Source organism: Meriones unguiculatus, chromosome 8, assembly GCF_030254825.1.
Source record: "Meriones unguiculatus strain TT.TT164.6M chromosome 8, Bangor_MerUng_6.1, whole genome shotgun sequence".
Taxonomy (NCBI): Eukaryota; Metazoa; Chordata; class Mammalia; order Rodentia; family Muridae; genus Meriones; species Meriones unguiculatus.
In genome coordinates this window covers 99,791,180-99,807,063 of record NC_083356.1, presented here as the reverse complement: position 1 = coordinate 99,807,063, position 15,884 = coordinate 99,791,180, and the positions used below count along the sequence as shown (strand labels likewise).

Here is a 15,884-nt window from a genome sequence, read left to right as displayed (position 1 = left end):
TTCAGTAGACATAACTATTTTGACTTTGTATGTACAGAAAGTTACAGGATTTTGTTAAGTGCAGGTTAAGATGACATACTAAAATTCATTATATGAAAAGGCCTGACGAGGCAAGACGGTTCAGTGGGTAATGTGTTTGCTGCCAAAGCTGATGACCTAAATTCAGTCTGTGGAAGGAGAGAACTGATGCCCAAACATTGTTTCTGACTTACACATATATGCTGTGGCACACATGAAAACACACACACACACACACACACACACACACACACACTAATAATAATAATAAATATAAGAAACTTCAAAAAAGAAAGTCCTTCTATTTGGGCCAGAGTAAGAGTAAAAATGAAGTCAGTACATGCTAATTTCTTGAAAAATGGCCATTAAAAATAACTAAAATGGCTCTGTACATGAGAAGCATTGGTACGTATTTTCTGAGGCGAGGTACAGTTAGGGGATGTCTGTATTATAATGGTGAACTGTGGAGAAATGGTACATAAGCAATATATTAGTTTAATTATATTTTCATAAAATAAAACATTACTTTTTATATGTGTGATTTGAATACATTTCTTAGTTTTAACATTATTTTAGAGAGCTATCTGTTGCTTATAAAAGCCACTTGAGAATTTTATGAGAAGTTTTATATTTGTCTGGCTTTATTTTCTGGAATCATTTCAGTTATACAGTTTTTCTCCCTCATGCAAGCACCTGCTAAGTCATGTGTGAAAAGTGCTGTGACAAGAAAGGAAATGTCTAAACTTATGTTCAATATTGTGAACTCAGGGTTTTAGTAAAGCATATATATTTTAAGTAAAGCGTATTTATGTTTCAACATAGTTTTGTAATTTAAAAAAACAAAAACAAAAAAACGGGGCATTGGTTTTTATCTTTTTATCCAGCATGTGAATATCCTTTGCATCTGTTTACACACATTTTATTACCTCCTCAACATTGCAGAGTTTTATAGAAAGTGTAGTTATTCTAACTTTTTTACCGTTTATTGTGATGGTTAAAGGGAGAGCATGGTGCTTCCATGGGTGCAGAGGGAGGATATCCTTATTCACCTAACGGCTTGGAAGGACAGAGAAAAGTGACTAATACCTGTGTGTTTTAGTCACCTCCCAGTTCAATGTGAAAACATGCTAACACATGAAGTTTGTGTTCCTTGAGGTCAGCCCTTTGGATCCAGTGAATTCAGTGATGGCTTTTGTCAGCGTGGCCTCTTCTGGTCTGCTGTGCTGCCGTCAGGCCATTGAGAGGGAATTGTTTTCAGGCTCAGCTTCCCTGACTCCTGCCTGTTACCTGAAGCTCCTCGGAACGCTCTCTTCAGAGATGCCTCGTCGCTTGTCTTTGCAGTACTTTCCCTTTTTCTGTTGAGTCGTAAGCCTTGCTACATCCCCTCTTTGTTTCTCATGAGCCTTATTTGTAAAAACCCCTCCAAAGCTGGGCATGGTGGCTCTGGCTGTCCTGGACTTACTTTGTAGACCAGGCTGGCCTCGAACTCACAGTAATCTGCCCTCTGCCTTCCAGAGTGCTGGGATTACAGTGCGCACACCACACCCGGTTTATAGGACTTATTTTCAAATCTTAGATTATTTTGTTTTAAAAATTTTGAATAAGCTTTATTGTTAAAAAAGACTAACAAGGAAATAAAAATACCAAATGCAAAATTAACCAGACTCAAAATCCAGAGAACTTAATAAATTTATGTATTGAAATGGAATCTATGAAGCTTCTCATTAGTTTTACACTTTCAGTGTCATTCATTATTTGAAATCTTACCTGCTTGTGGGAACGCCTCTCCTTGAATGAACAATGATGGTAACATAGACCTTTCTGTCTGTTCAAACCAAAAGTCGACCTGCTCTACATGTGTGCTTCATTGTGGAGCTTAGAATATTGAATGGTCTTTGCCATCATTGTTAATTTAACATGGGTCCCTCTCATATCCTCACTGGGGCGATGGCTCAGTGGGTGAAGCTTTTGCTGTGTAAACCTCAAGACCAATGTCTGGTCCACAGAGCACACAGAAAGCCTGGTGCTGTGGTGTTCCTCCATAGTCCCAGAGTGTCTGCAGTGTGGGGGGAGGTAGAGGGAAGAGAACCCGTGGAGAGCTGATGTCCACAGCAGCAAAGAGCGAAGAGGAAATCCTGCGTCAGTCAGCCATGGTGGGAAGCACAGGCCTGACACTTGATGTGGCACCCTAGGCCTCCTGATCTTTACCGTCACTGTAGACTCACACACGCGCGTGCGCGCGAGCACACATGAGGACAGACGAGCAGTCTCCCACACATCATGCATATGCACACAGATCTTTAACAACAACAACAAAAACGTATCTTGGCTTTTCGATTTCTTCCACAAGTATTAACTCTTAACTCCCCAGATTCTTTACTACCCTACTGTCTGTAACTCACAATCCCCAGTTTCCCATCACTCACTCTTGCTTCTTTGGTTTTATTTGTTTGCTTAAATGTAAGAATTTTAAATGCTTCCTGCAGTGAGTTTTGAAAATGTTTATCAGGTTGCTGTGGCTTGTTTTCCTTAAATAGGCAGTAGTAATTGTGTTTCAGCGCACATTTGTAGCTCTGCGGATGATCCCTCACACTAGGTGCCGCAGGGACTCTGCAGCTCCCTTTTCACTCAGTTACTCGGCACCTGAAAGCTGAGCACTTTCTGGGTTCCAGCACTAACAGCAGGGCTCCTGTGGCCTCTCCTCACGGAGCTTGGAGCTGGCACTGTTGGCGGGCTGTCAAGGTGGCATGTGTTTTGTATTTTGTTGCTTTATTTTCTATTCACACGTCTTTTGCCTACATGTATACCAGTGCACCACACACTATGCCCGCCAAGGCCATGACAGCTCCCTTCTGTTTGGTCAATTCTCATATCCTGGTGCAAGCTCCTCCCTGAGTGTGTAATGAAAGCTGCTCATCTCTGTTTCTTTGAAGGGATTATTATGAGGATTTGTTAAAACAACACATGAAGGCTCTTAACCTGAAAATACTGACAGAGTGTTAGTTTTTAATGCTCAAGCATTTAAGAGATGTCTTAAATCAAGCTTTGTTAATGAAGAAGTTTGCAGAAGGTCAGATTTCTCAGGGATAAACTGCAAGTCATTAATAGCTTAGGAAGTGGCTTAATGTGCAGTTTCCCTTGGGTTCGGGGCTTACCCTGGATCCATCCCAGTGATACTTCTGATCTTTGAGAAGGATTAGAGTGTAGCAGTTTCTCCTGCTTTCAGTCGGTGACATTTTGACTGTAGGTTGTGCTGCTAATCATAGAGGAAGCATTTGTAATCAGTCCACTTTGTGTTCTATTTAAGGCAGCATTTCTTGATAACAATCTGAAAAGAAACGAGAATATCTGAAAATAATGCAAGTGCCCTGTAGTTTATTTTTAGATAACTAGTGTTGCTGACCAAGAACTGTGGCCACCCTGTCTCACTGCAGTGTCAGGCATTCTGTGTCTCTTTGTGTCTGCCTCTTTATGTCTCCTTCACTTCAGGTTAACCTGAGTAAAATAAAGACAGAGTTGTAAAGAAGTTGTTTCTGAAATTACTCAACTCAAGTGTGACTCAGCTGACTTTACCTCTGCTTTCCCATTGCAGGTTTCTCAACAGTGATGTCACAAGACTGACCACGCTGACACAGTAAGACCAAAGTCACAATTCAGTTTCTAAGGATGGATTGCTTTCTCTGAGAATAAGAATGAATTAAGGGATATCTATCAATAACTCTATTACAGTTTTCTCCCACCAGCCAGTTGAATGTGTACATTTTCAGTGACTCAAATTTCATATTGCTAGTTATTTAAATAACTTGTAAAATTCGTTAAAGGAATTTAAAATAATTTATGATGAAAATTTAATTTATAACTAAAATTATTACATGCACATTTCACTGTGGATCATACTGGCATGTTTTTCTCAAAAAAAAAGGGTCTTCACAAGTAACAAAGGAGTGAGTTTTGGGTAAATTATTTGTTTCTTGGACTGACTTTGAGCACTCTTGTTAACTGAGCGTAGGGGCAGTAGGCAGCAGGAACATTGAAGTTCTGTAAAAGGCAGAGCCACGTGGAGCCAAGCTTTGTAATTATGTCCAGGATTCCTGTTGGAAATCACTTGAAGTTTGCTGTTTTGTACTGACTAGAGAATGTTTATTCTATATCTAAAGGCTCCCTGGTCATTTTGTTTCACCGATGATCATGGAAGCATTTTTACTTTCTCTTAAAATAGTTCCTTTCCTCTCTTTCCTGCCTCTTCCCTTCCCTCTTGTGTTTCTCTCTCCTTTCCTGTTTTGTTTTTCTTCTCATTCTTTGTTGTGGTAGGGATGGAGTCCTGGCCTCACATATGCTAGGCAAGTGCTGTGTCACTGAGTTATAGATAAAGATTTGTTGTGTTGGTTTTAATAATCAGAATTCTGTTGACCTAACAACATTTTGCAACAACATACTAAAGCATTCTGTGGTAGCCTTGTGTGTGGCATGTCCTGCTTTAAATCAAGTTAAAGTTTTTTGTTCTGAAGCCAAGAATCTCAGGAAGCGGCGATGTTTAGTGGTGTCAGACACTAAATAAAGACAGGAAGTGTCCCTTTGAGATGAAGTGACCGTGGGTAGAAACTCAACTTTGTGATGATGGCAGGGCTGTTCGCCTTTCGTCACGCCTGCTAGCTAGGAGAGACAGTGGATTGCATCAGGGACTCATGGGGGGTGCTAGTGAAGGGTACCCCCCCAAGCCTGGGCAGAAGTGAGGTACTGATCTGTTGATTTGTTCTAAGACAGTGGGAAGCCAAGGACCCAACCAGAGATCCGCAATCTGGTTATCATGCGATGGCATAGCTCTTTCAAAGCTAAAGCTATAGGCAACATTTCTGTGTGTGTGTGTGTGTGTGTGTGTGTGTGTGTGTGTATGTGTGTGTGTGTGAGTGTTTCCAGACAGGGTTTCCTGTGTAGCCTTGGCTGTCCTGGACTCTCTTTGTAGACCAGGCTGTCCTCGAACTCAGAGATCAGATTGCCTGTGCCTCCCCGAGTGCTGGGATCACAGGTGTGTGCCACTGTGCACACACTTGTCTTTTTTGAGACAGGGTTTCTCTGGGTAATAATAGCCCTGGGTGTCCTGGACTCCCAGGTGCATGCCTTAAGCCCAGCACTTGGGACTCAGATCTCCCTGCCTCTGCCTTCCCAGTGCTGGGATTCAAGGCGTGCTTCACCACACCTGGCCCGAGGCAACATTTCTGTGCTCTTTAATATGCAAATTTATTTTTTTTAAACATTTCAGCAATTCTTAGAAAAGAGGAAAATTTTATTTACCACTCTTTCCCTCTATACTGCAATCTACAGAGATTACAGAACTGTCTCGCTAGTTTTGTTGTTGTTATTTGGCGTTGTTTTGAGGGGAACATTGTCAGCCAATTCCATCAAAATTTGTACATGATCTTCAGTTTTGTCTAGTTAAAGTATTTCCCTAGTAAAAGACATTTGGTGATTTCCTGCTTCTTATTGGTTCCCATCTATACTTTGTCCTCTAATTAGCTACTGTAAACAAGAATATGCTTATTCTCATTACTTATATTTATACTGTAACCAAGAATGTGCATATGCTACATTAAATCTGTATTATGCCATTCTGATAGTGATATCATTGTTTTTACAGAGTATTCTTCTAGCTTTTCAAGCTTTAAAAATTGTTCTGATGAAAGGAGATCTTCCTTCTAATGCTCTATTTGGTCATCTCTCGGAGGTCTTCCCCAGTCATCCTAACTGAAAGTGATTCTCTCTCCTTAATAGTTTGGTAATAATTTTTATTAGTTCTATTTTACTGATCATTGACTCTTATTTTTGAATCGATTTTGAAAACACAAACCTTTCTAATGTACTCAGCAAGTGTTGGTATTCTCTCTGATTCTTTAATTTCTGGCAGAGAGGCATTCAGTTAGAGCTGCTGATGCAGTGCCCTTTATGTGGGAGAGCAGGCATACCTGCCTGGGTTGCTAACCTCTTAAAAGGCCAGAATGACTTTTAGGACCGTTCTGACGGGGACTGTAATGTGCATCCAGTTGAGGGGTGATGGTATGCACAGTAGTTAGGAACATGGCCTCGGGTCAGAAATGGTTACATTTTCCCTCTGGTTTATGTAATAGTGGCAGTCTGTGCCGAGTGCTTAAAGATTCAGGTTTCTTTCCCTAGAAGTACTACGTAGGTCTCAGGAGGGTTGTGAACAGTAGAAGAAATAACTTTCATGAAGCACTCAGCCCAGAGGACAGCACGTACTAACTTCTTTTGACTCTCATATACATTATCTATAGTTACTTGCCTAAGACATCTGTTATGTAGTTCTGTCTTGTTTTGACATAATTAGTATTACTGTTTTATTAGTATTACTGTTTTCCCGTAACTTGATTAGAAGTCTCTATAGCATATATACAAAGCATAATAGAATAATTCTGTTAAGAAAACAAACAGTGTGGGGGTTGGGGTTGCATGCCGCAGTGGTCATATGAGGGCCAGAGGACAACATGTGGAAGTCAGTTCTTTCTGTCCTTCTCCGCATGAGCCCCAGGCACTGAACTCAGGTCATACTTGGTGGTAACACCTTTACCTCGTAAGCCAGCTCACTAGTTCAGAATTAGTCTATTTCTTCTTGCATCCCAAGTCTTCTTCTCTAAAGAGAATATCTTTTTATTTATATCCAGTTTTGTGTGCATTGAATTTTTATTACAGTGGGTTGTTGTAGTGTTACTTGTGTTTTTAAATAATATTATTTAATATTTTGCTATATACCTAATAATTTATTATAAACAACTTTAAATGTATAAAGTAGTGGGGCTGGAGAGATGGCTCAGTGGGTAAGAGCAGTGGCTGCTCTTCCAGAGGCCCCAGGGTCCAATTCTCAGCACCTACATGGCAGCTCACAACTGTCTGCAACTCCAGTGCCAGGGCATTTGACACTCTTTCACAGACATACATGTAGGCAAAACACAAGTGAACGTAAAATTAAAAAAATAAATAAATTATTTTCCGGGTGCATGCCTTTAAGCTCAGCACTTGGGAGGCAGAAGTGGATGGGTCTCTGAGTTTAAGGGCAGTGTCATCCACGGAGCAAATTCCAGGACAGCTAAGGGTACACAGAGAAACCCCGTTTCAGAAAACCAAAACATAAATAAACAAACAAAAACCCTCAAAGGCTAAAGTAGTCTTTACTATTCCATTAAAAAATTCCTGTCTTTTTCCTTAGTCATTTTCTTTTGAATATTACTTCAGTTTTTTAGATCTACACTAATAGAAATAGTTAATTTCATAATTGATACTTAGAATAATACAATCTTACAGTGTCCCCATGATTAGACACATCAGTCTAGTGTTAGGTCTCTCTCCCCAGATAAGACATGATCAGATAAGGCAGTAACTGGTAAACTTTGTCTGATACTTTCACCCTTCTGGGTTGTGTCCCTAGCATGTAGCTGTGTGGAGTAAAAAGATCTTGATCTCCCTTGCAGTTAATGTCATGGGTGTGCAGCAACAGTGTGTCTAGATCGTGTGTCCTGCTTGTGTTACTGTTGTTTGAGGCAGGGGGACTCTGTGTGGCTTTATTTAGCTAGCCTGGACCTCACCGTGCAAGGCCTGGCCTCAGATTTATAGCTGTCCCCTGATTGTCTCCTGGGAGCTGGGATTGTAGACATTATCTGTCCAACTGCGTAGAACCCATGCTTCCAGGAAGAGGTGGGCACAGTGTCTTCCTCCTTGTTGAAATGTAGCTGTGGTAATTGGACCGTGGCTAGAGACCCTGTACCAAGAAGGGGAAACCAACGGTAGCAACCTCACAGTGCCACCTGGCCTGCCCTGGCGTCTTACATCTACACTTCCTTTTGTCAGAGTGAAGTTTCCGTGTTGTGTTCATTACTGGCTTTCTGTTACCATGGCTTAAACTTGCCTTGAGAACACTAATGTAGCTTTAGTTTTTAGAAAGAAAACTTACGCCATTGGGAAAACGTTGTAGGGTTTATCTGTTTGCTTTTCTCTTTTCACTTACTTGAACTCTGCTGTTACTTTTGGTGGTTTGGGTTTGAGGAGATTAGAGAAACTATAATGAGGCACTGTCGGTGAGTCAAGCCGTTCATTCCTAGAAGTTTAGTCCTGTAACCTCACCTATGCAGGAGCCTGAGGTTAGGAGGGCTCAAGTTCAAGGCTTGCAGTAGTTACAGACTACATTCAAGGCCAACCTGGGCATTTTGTCATCTCTCTCTCTCTCTCACACACAATAAAAGAGTAAAAAAGACTATGCATGTAGCCCAGGGTTAGAGTACTTAGTAAGTGTGTGTGAAGTCCTTGGTTCCATGTGCAGTAAGAGAAGCTGAGATTTAAAGGTGCAGGAATTTTATTCCAGTATTGCCAAAATGTAAAGTTTGTGATAGTGAGTGAGATTAAAATGTCATATATAAATGTCAGATATAAAATGTTTGTAAACCATGAAGGAAATAGGTATCTATTGATAAGTTCTGTTAATATTGATGATTTTAGGATTTATTATTTTTTGTTAAATATTTTAATATTTTTGTTAAATATTTTGATACATGTATCAAGGCTCATTCAGTTTGGACCTTTAGCACTTTAACAATTTAGATAACATAGGATTACATTTTATAAATGGATAGCTAAGATTCCCAGTGGATTCGAGTGGTTAATGATTCTTGTTAAACCATTATCTATAGTCAACCATAACAGGTCTGTTATCTGATCACCATTTTCCCTTGCTAACACAAAAATTAGAGTAAGTAGAGTTTAGTAAGTCTACACAGGAATGCCCAGCCTCTATGTAAATCAATACATCTAACATGTTAACAAATCAATAACAAAATGAAGTTAAATAAGATATAATACGATCTATAATATATTGTAGAGCTATAAAATCTTAGACTTTATAAATCTGAATATTTTGAAAAAGATCTTCAGAATTACTGTATAACAACCATTAAATTACTTAATATAAATCCATTTCCATTGCTTGTTCAAATGTGTTTTTGAATAAAAGAACCTTTACATTCACCCATGCTACATTTTCTAAAGTTCTGCACAAATATATCAGTTTATAGTGGGAAGCGCATGTGCTGGTCTGCGGTTGTGTAAATGATACTATGTTTCACAGATACTATGAGATACGTAGTATCAACGATACTGTTTCTCAAGTTATACCCTTGAGGGTTTTTTGTTTTGTTTTGTTTTCAAGCAGGAAACTCTCTTACGCAGTTCAGGCTCACCCCAAACCCGTGGTTCTCTTGCCGCAGCTTCCTTAAAGCTGAGGCTCCAAGTGTGTATCACCACATATGTCATCAGTGTTTGAACATATGAAAGTGGACAAAATCAAAACATCAGTTGGTTTAAGGATACTTTCTTACCTGATTGCCTGAAAATAGAAACATTAAAAGCTCTAGGAATACCCACAAAAGCATTAGAGGGTGTAAAAGACAAAGGCTTTTTTTCTTTTTATGATAGTACAGAGACTAGGAACTAGACCACAGAAATATTTTTATATCAAGACTGCTTGGAGTTTAATTTGGTTAGTATAATATTCACTTCTCACATTTTGTAGGACACCAAGGTCCATTTGAAGTACAAGGTATGTCTGTACAGACAGGTTAGTCAAGCAGCAGATGGAATACAAAGGTAGTCTGTCAAGATCACATGCATATAGTAAAGAAAGCAATGGAGAAAAGCTGTTTACTATACAGCCACCGTCACCTAAATTAGCATGCTGTGGATGTTTTAAAAAGTCTAACACGGGCTGGAGAGATAGCGCAGAGGTTCAGAGCACTGGCTGCTCTGCCAGACATCCTGAGTTCAGTTCCCAGCAACCACATGGTGGCTCACAACCATCTATAGTGAGATCTGGTGCCCTCTTTAGCCTGCAGGCACAAGTTCAGGCAGAACACTATATACATAATAAATGAATCTTAGAAAAAGTCTAATCAAATAAGGTATATATTTCCATACCAATGTAAGGCAGTTTGTCCTTCCTTCCTTCCTTCCTTCCTTCCTTCCTTCCTTCCTTCCTTCCTTCCTTCCTCCCTCCCTCCCTCCCTCCCTCCCTCCCTCCCTTTTTTCCTTCTTCTTCTGCCACTTTTTTTCTATGAGACAGGGTTTCTCTGTATAGCCTTGGCTGTCCTGAAACTAAATTTAATGCTACAATAATACAAATCTTTCTTCATAGAACATCCCATTTTCAGAGTTAAAATTGATCTCTCCTTTATGCTTCTAGTATTTGTCCTTTCTATTATAGCGGTGTTCTTCTGTACTGGAATTTTCAGGCCTGTATGCACTTTTCTCTTTCTTGGGTTTGAGGTGAGCCTGAACTATTTATAGAAGAGAATAATATGTGTATATATTTTTCTCACTAGCATCTGTATACACACCTATGTATACACGCACACAAATATATATATGTATAATATACATATATAGATACATGTATACAACCTCACACATATAGACACAAGTGTAAGACATGTGTATAACATGTATGTATACACATATATATGTACACATTCGTATATAACTGATCCCTCATTCATATTTCTTTTATAACAGTGTATTCTGCACTATGATTTTCAGGCTTGTATGCACTTTCTCTTCTCTTTTGGGTTTGAGGTGAGCCTGGACTAATTAAAGAAGAGAATAATGTGTGTGTGTGTGTGTGTATATTTGTATATAAATACATATGTATGTGTATAGACACAAATACTAGTGAGAGATATTCTAATTTTTATATTAATAATAAAAATTAACACAAATATATTCCTAGATCATCTAAAATTTCCATTCTAGAACCAGTATCTGCCAAATGTTTTCAAAGTATGGTGGCACATGCCTTTAATCCCAGCACTTGGGGAGGCAGAGGCAGGCAGATCAAGGCCAACCTGGTCTACAAATCGAGTCTAGGACAGTCAAGGCTACACAGGGAAACCCTGTCTTGAACCCTCCCCCCCCCAAAAAAAAGACTTGATGATTCTATAGAAAGCTGAAGCAAAGCACTGTATTAGGAAGAAATGGTGTGATTACGTGCCTCATGGAGCCATGGCACACCACAGCTATGACAATTCACACGTAGTTAGAAAGTGTGATGGTTAGCATGTGGGAGAGACTGTCTTGTTACGCTAATTGATTCTAGAAGACCCATCTTAATTGTGGTGGGACCTGGGTTGCAGAAGTGGAAAAAAAGGACTGAGCACTTAATATACATCCGTTAACTGCTCGCCTGATTGTGTAACCTGGAACCTTGTGCTAAGTAGAACCTTTCCCCCATACATTGCTTTGTCAGAGTATTTTATCATATACGAGAAAAAAACTAGGGCAGAAAGTGTTTCTGAGGATAGGGCTGCTGCTGATAAACAGGACTTTGTAGCTTTTAGGACTTTGGAACTATTTTATGGGAAGAATGTGAAAGAATTTATTTTTCTAGAAAAACGAATGGGTGCTGGAATCAGAGCATAACGGGCCATCTTTTTATTTGTTTGTTTGAGACATGTATCCCTGGCTGTTCTTGAACTTTCTGTTAGACCAGGGTGCCTTTGAACTTACAGAGATCCACCTTCCTCTGCCTCTCAAGTGCTGGGATTAACAGTAGGTGCCATGGTGCCTGGCTTAATGGGCCATTCTTACAGTAGCTTAGGAGGTAGGAATGCTGACGGAGATGGAGACACCTGGGCCTGGGGTGTATGGTTTCAGAGGGGAACAAGCAGTCCAGTCCACCAGGAGCTGGGCCAGGGGCCATTTGTGTGATATTTTGACCAATAGTCTGGCTTTAATTAGCTATGGTCATGCCAACCTTAGTGAAGTTGATCATGAGATGATGGAGTAGTTTGGTAGAAGAAGTTTCAGGACAAGAGAGCATTCAGGCTGGTGGAGAGGAATCAGCTGTGATTGTGAAGGAGATCACTACTGTGGACACTAAGCCTTCTGTGATATGCCTGGATGGTAGAGGTGTCATGAGAGCCACGCCCCCCCCCAAGGCTTCATTTAGTGAAGATCCAATTCAGCTAAAGGAAGAAAGCTTAAACTAAGGGGGTTCCCTGATCTTGAAAGCAACTGCCTAGAAAAGTGAGTTAAGCAGTCTTAGGGTGTGTGTGTGTGTGTGTGTGTGTGTGTCTATGTGTGTGCGTGTACCCGTGTGTGCAGGGGTAGCCTACATTTTGAATGAAGGAACTTGACAACATATCCAGGTGGTACTTGTTTTGGAGGCACAGCAAATGCAAAATTGAGGGGTCATGGAAAACCACTGAGGCTGGGCACTGTGTGATAGGTTTAGAGTTCCTGCAGAAAGTCTGGAGTCTACTTCATGATGCTGTGAATGTGAAGACTCATTTGCCATGGAGACCCCAGGTCATTGATGATGCCCAGCCTATGGGATGCCCACTAAGAGGAGTTGTGGGCATGGAGGGGAGCCAGCCTAGGAGAGAGTCAGCTGTATGCTACAGATGGAAGAAGTAGAAGAGTGGGGCTGTAACCCATTTGGAGCTCCAGATGCCAGACATGGACCTGCGGGATTTGGTGTTTGACCTGTTTGATTTTAGTTTTGCTCTAATGTAATTGTTCTGATTCCTCCATTTTGAAATGGGAATGTTTACTTTATATTGTTAAATATACAAATTTGGAAATTTGTAATTTGTTGTTTGGTTGGTTTTTGGGTTTTGGTGTTTGAGATAAGGTTTCTTTTTGTAACAGCCCTGGCTGTCCTAGACTCATTCTGTAGACCTTGAAAATGTGGCCTTGAAAATCACAGAGATCTACCTGCCTCTGCCTCTAGAGTGCAGAGATCAATGACTTGTGCCACCATTGCTAGCTTACTCGTTTTTTTTATTTTTATCTCACAGTTAAGACTTTTGCCTTTTGACATTTTAGAAATGTAAAAGACAATGGAAACTTTTAAAATTGGACTGGATGTACATCAAGGTATAATATAAAAGCCTGTGTGGACAGGACAGGTTGCAGAAATGTTTGGTTTTTAAAACCGATGTATGAGGGTGTAGGTTGACTAGGGATGGGATTATGACGGTTACTACTAGTTCTCTAAAATCACTTAGGAGCAACCAGGTATTGCTTTGTGAGGTATTGCTTTGTGAGGTATTGCTTTGTGAGGTATTGCTTTGTGAGGTATTGCTTTGTGAGGTGAGGTATTGCTTTGAACTCTCTTAATCAGTGTAGCAGCTGTGTGTGGGACTTGAGCTGAGTAAGTGTTTAAAACAGCTGATGTTCACTTGTATACATTCGTTGCTCTTGCCTTTTGCACGCAGATGTAATGGGCCTGGAACAGTGGGCCAAATGAGCTCTTTCTCCCTTAAGTTACCTTTTAATGATTCATTTTTGTGAAGTCATCATGTGATACCAAATTGAAATCTGGTCGTTTTCTTTTCTGAACACATTTGCTCATTCATTTTGGTATTATATTTGGATAAGATCCTGAAGCCAAAGGAAGATTTCATCCTATCCACAGTTTTATCTTTCTGCATTTCATTATTATAAGAATCTAATTAAGTTCATACAGGCCATTTACTGTAAGTTTTTCTTTCAAAAGGAGTTTACGTACAACTAAAGTTTTATAACATTATTAAAATCTTAGACGCCTTGTATGATGAGCTGTGTGTTCAAATGTTTTCTGTATTAAACTGTAGAACCTTTCTAACCTGGTGAAGGCATAAAGGATATTTAATCATTCTCACAGCTCCATTAGAGTGTGTTTAATAGTATCTTGTACCTAGTAATAATCCAGATAATACTTGTGCATCAATGTGGCCTGTGCTAAGTGTGATGTAGAGCAAATTTATAGTCCCTTTGCTTTCTTAATGTGTTGATGATCTGTCACATTTAAATATATTGAAAAGAGAAAGATGGGGAAGGAAAGGAAGAGAGGAAATATTTGCATTGCTGTAGTGATTGAGTTTTGGGTTTGCACATGCTCTGTGAATACACACTTAAATATCTGATAGTATTTTGATCACTCACAAGTGTAGTGCTATTTTCATTTAAGCTAAACCTAATTCATTTTTCTGTGATGTATATATCTTGTTCCAGACAATCCTAGTAAAGCAAATATTACAATAAAGCAGGCAAACCAAATTTGGGGAGTTCTTTGTGCTTGTAAGTAATATTTATATTATATGTGCTCTGTTAGCCATACAGTAGCTCTGTCTGTACGAGAAATGTTTATGTGTTATTTTATTCCTTAAAAAAGTGCATCTGAGCCCTCAGGTTGTCTTTATCATTCTGCTGTTAGAGGGTCTTATCTGGACGAAGCCTAATGTGTGCTGACTGCCTGCCCTGCTGGTTTGTGGCAGCTTCTTCAGCTAAGATAATGGAGTCTGAATCTCGAGATTTTTCTGCAGCATCTGGTGCGGTTTGATAGCACTTTATTCGTAGTAAAACTTTGAAAATTATAGTTGTCTCCACCCTGCACTGCTTTATCATTGAGTTTATGTCATGTATTCTGAATCTTCCTTGACATTTTAGCATTGTCAGTAGTATCTTTACCAGGAGGGAACTCAGACTCACTTTCTGTTATTTGCACATTCATAGGAAACAGTTCTTTATCATGTTTTATGACAGGATTGTACCATTGAGTTCTTTCATGTTCTACTTAAAAATCCTTTGCGAATTCCACCAGACTCCTGTGTTTGTTTCCTTTCGTTGATATCTCAAAACCTTAAAGTCATCCTTGAAGGCTCCAGTGAGCTTCTTCCAAACTCTTGGAAATGCTGATACTTTGAGTTCTTCCCACGAACCATAGATGTTCCTAGTGATAAATAAAATGGGGACTCTTTCAAGCTGTTTTTTCTTTTTGAGACATGTTTTTGCTAAATAACCCAGGATGGCCCCCAACTTGAGATTTTTCTCCCAAATGTTGGTATTGCATGCATGCCGTACCCCTTTACAAGTTTTTTCGGTTTACTTTGCTAAAAATCCATTATCTGGGACTGGAGAGATGGCTCAGCAGAGCATGGCTGAGCTCCCAGAGGACCCAAGGTTTTATTCCCACCACCTACATGGGTGCTCACAACCATCTGTAACTGTACACATGAAACACAATGATAAAAACGTTCCTTACAAATGTAATCAATCATCAATGGCTTCTATAGCTCCACTTTCTTTTTTTTCATCCTGGTGCTTGAAAGTTAAAATCACTCTGCTATCATAGGTTCCAGAGCGGATGTTATATTGACAGGCATGAAAGCATCACTGACCTTATTTTGCATTTCACTGGGTTAACCATTGTGGGGTACACGCACATGTGGGGCCCAGAGGTTGACATCAGGTGTCTTTTTTTTTTTTTTTTTTTTTTTTTTGGTCATTCTCCACTTTAATTTTTGAGACAGGGTTTCTTACTGAACCCGGAGGTCACTTCTACGCTGGACTGGATGGTCAGTGAGATGGACAGGCCCCTACCATGGTCTACCTGTCTCTGCACCTCCCTCCTGTACTGGGGTTACAGGCATGAATTACTGTGGGAGGCTTTTATGTGGGTGCTGGAGACCTGACCGCAGAGCTTCATGTCTGCACAAGTACTTTACTCACTGAATCATTTTCCCCGCCCCAAGTGGTAATACTTTAAAAGGAATAATTTTCTGTAAAGAGTAGGTCTCAGCAGTGGCCTTACTGATCACACTTGTTAAGCAGATTTGTTGTCATCCAGGCCTTTCTTTCTACTCCTTGAGCAAAGGTAGAGTTGGTGATTCTTAGGGATCCAGAGTTGTCCAACTGGTGAACCAGTGTTGGTTCCCTTGCTGGATTAGCCTGCAGTGAAAGAGTTGGCCTGAAGTTCTAGGGCATGAAGTTAGGCATTGACCTCTCTTCTGATGTCCTAAATGTCTAAGCTATCCACAAAACAGCCTTCCTTTAGA

General features: G+C 40.0%; 1 protein-coding gene across 24 annotated transcripts in view; it reads left to right on the top strand.

The window, feature by feature from the left end:
- Baz2b (bromodomain adjacent to zinc finger domain 2B) overlaps positions 1-15,884 on the top strand; it is a 288,501-nt gene that overhangs the window by 119,322 nt on the left and 153,295 nt on the right. For 23 of the 24 annotated variants that reach the window (XM_060390226.1, XM_060390238.1, XM_060390237.1 and 20 more), the window contains one exon: positions 3,611-3,652. The exons of the other annotated variant lie outside the window; for it this stretch is intronic. The gene's annotated coding sequence lies outside the window, so the exon portion shown is untranslated. The remainder of the gene's footprint in view (positions 1-3,610; positions 3,653-15,884) is intronic. 24 annotated transcript variants of the gene reach the window in all.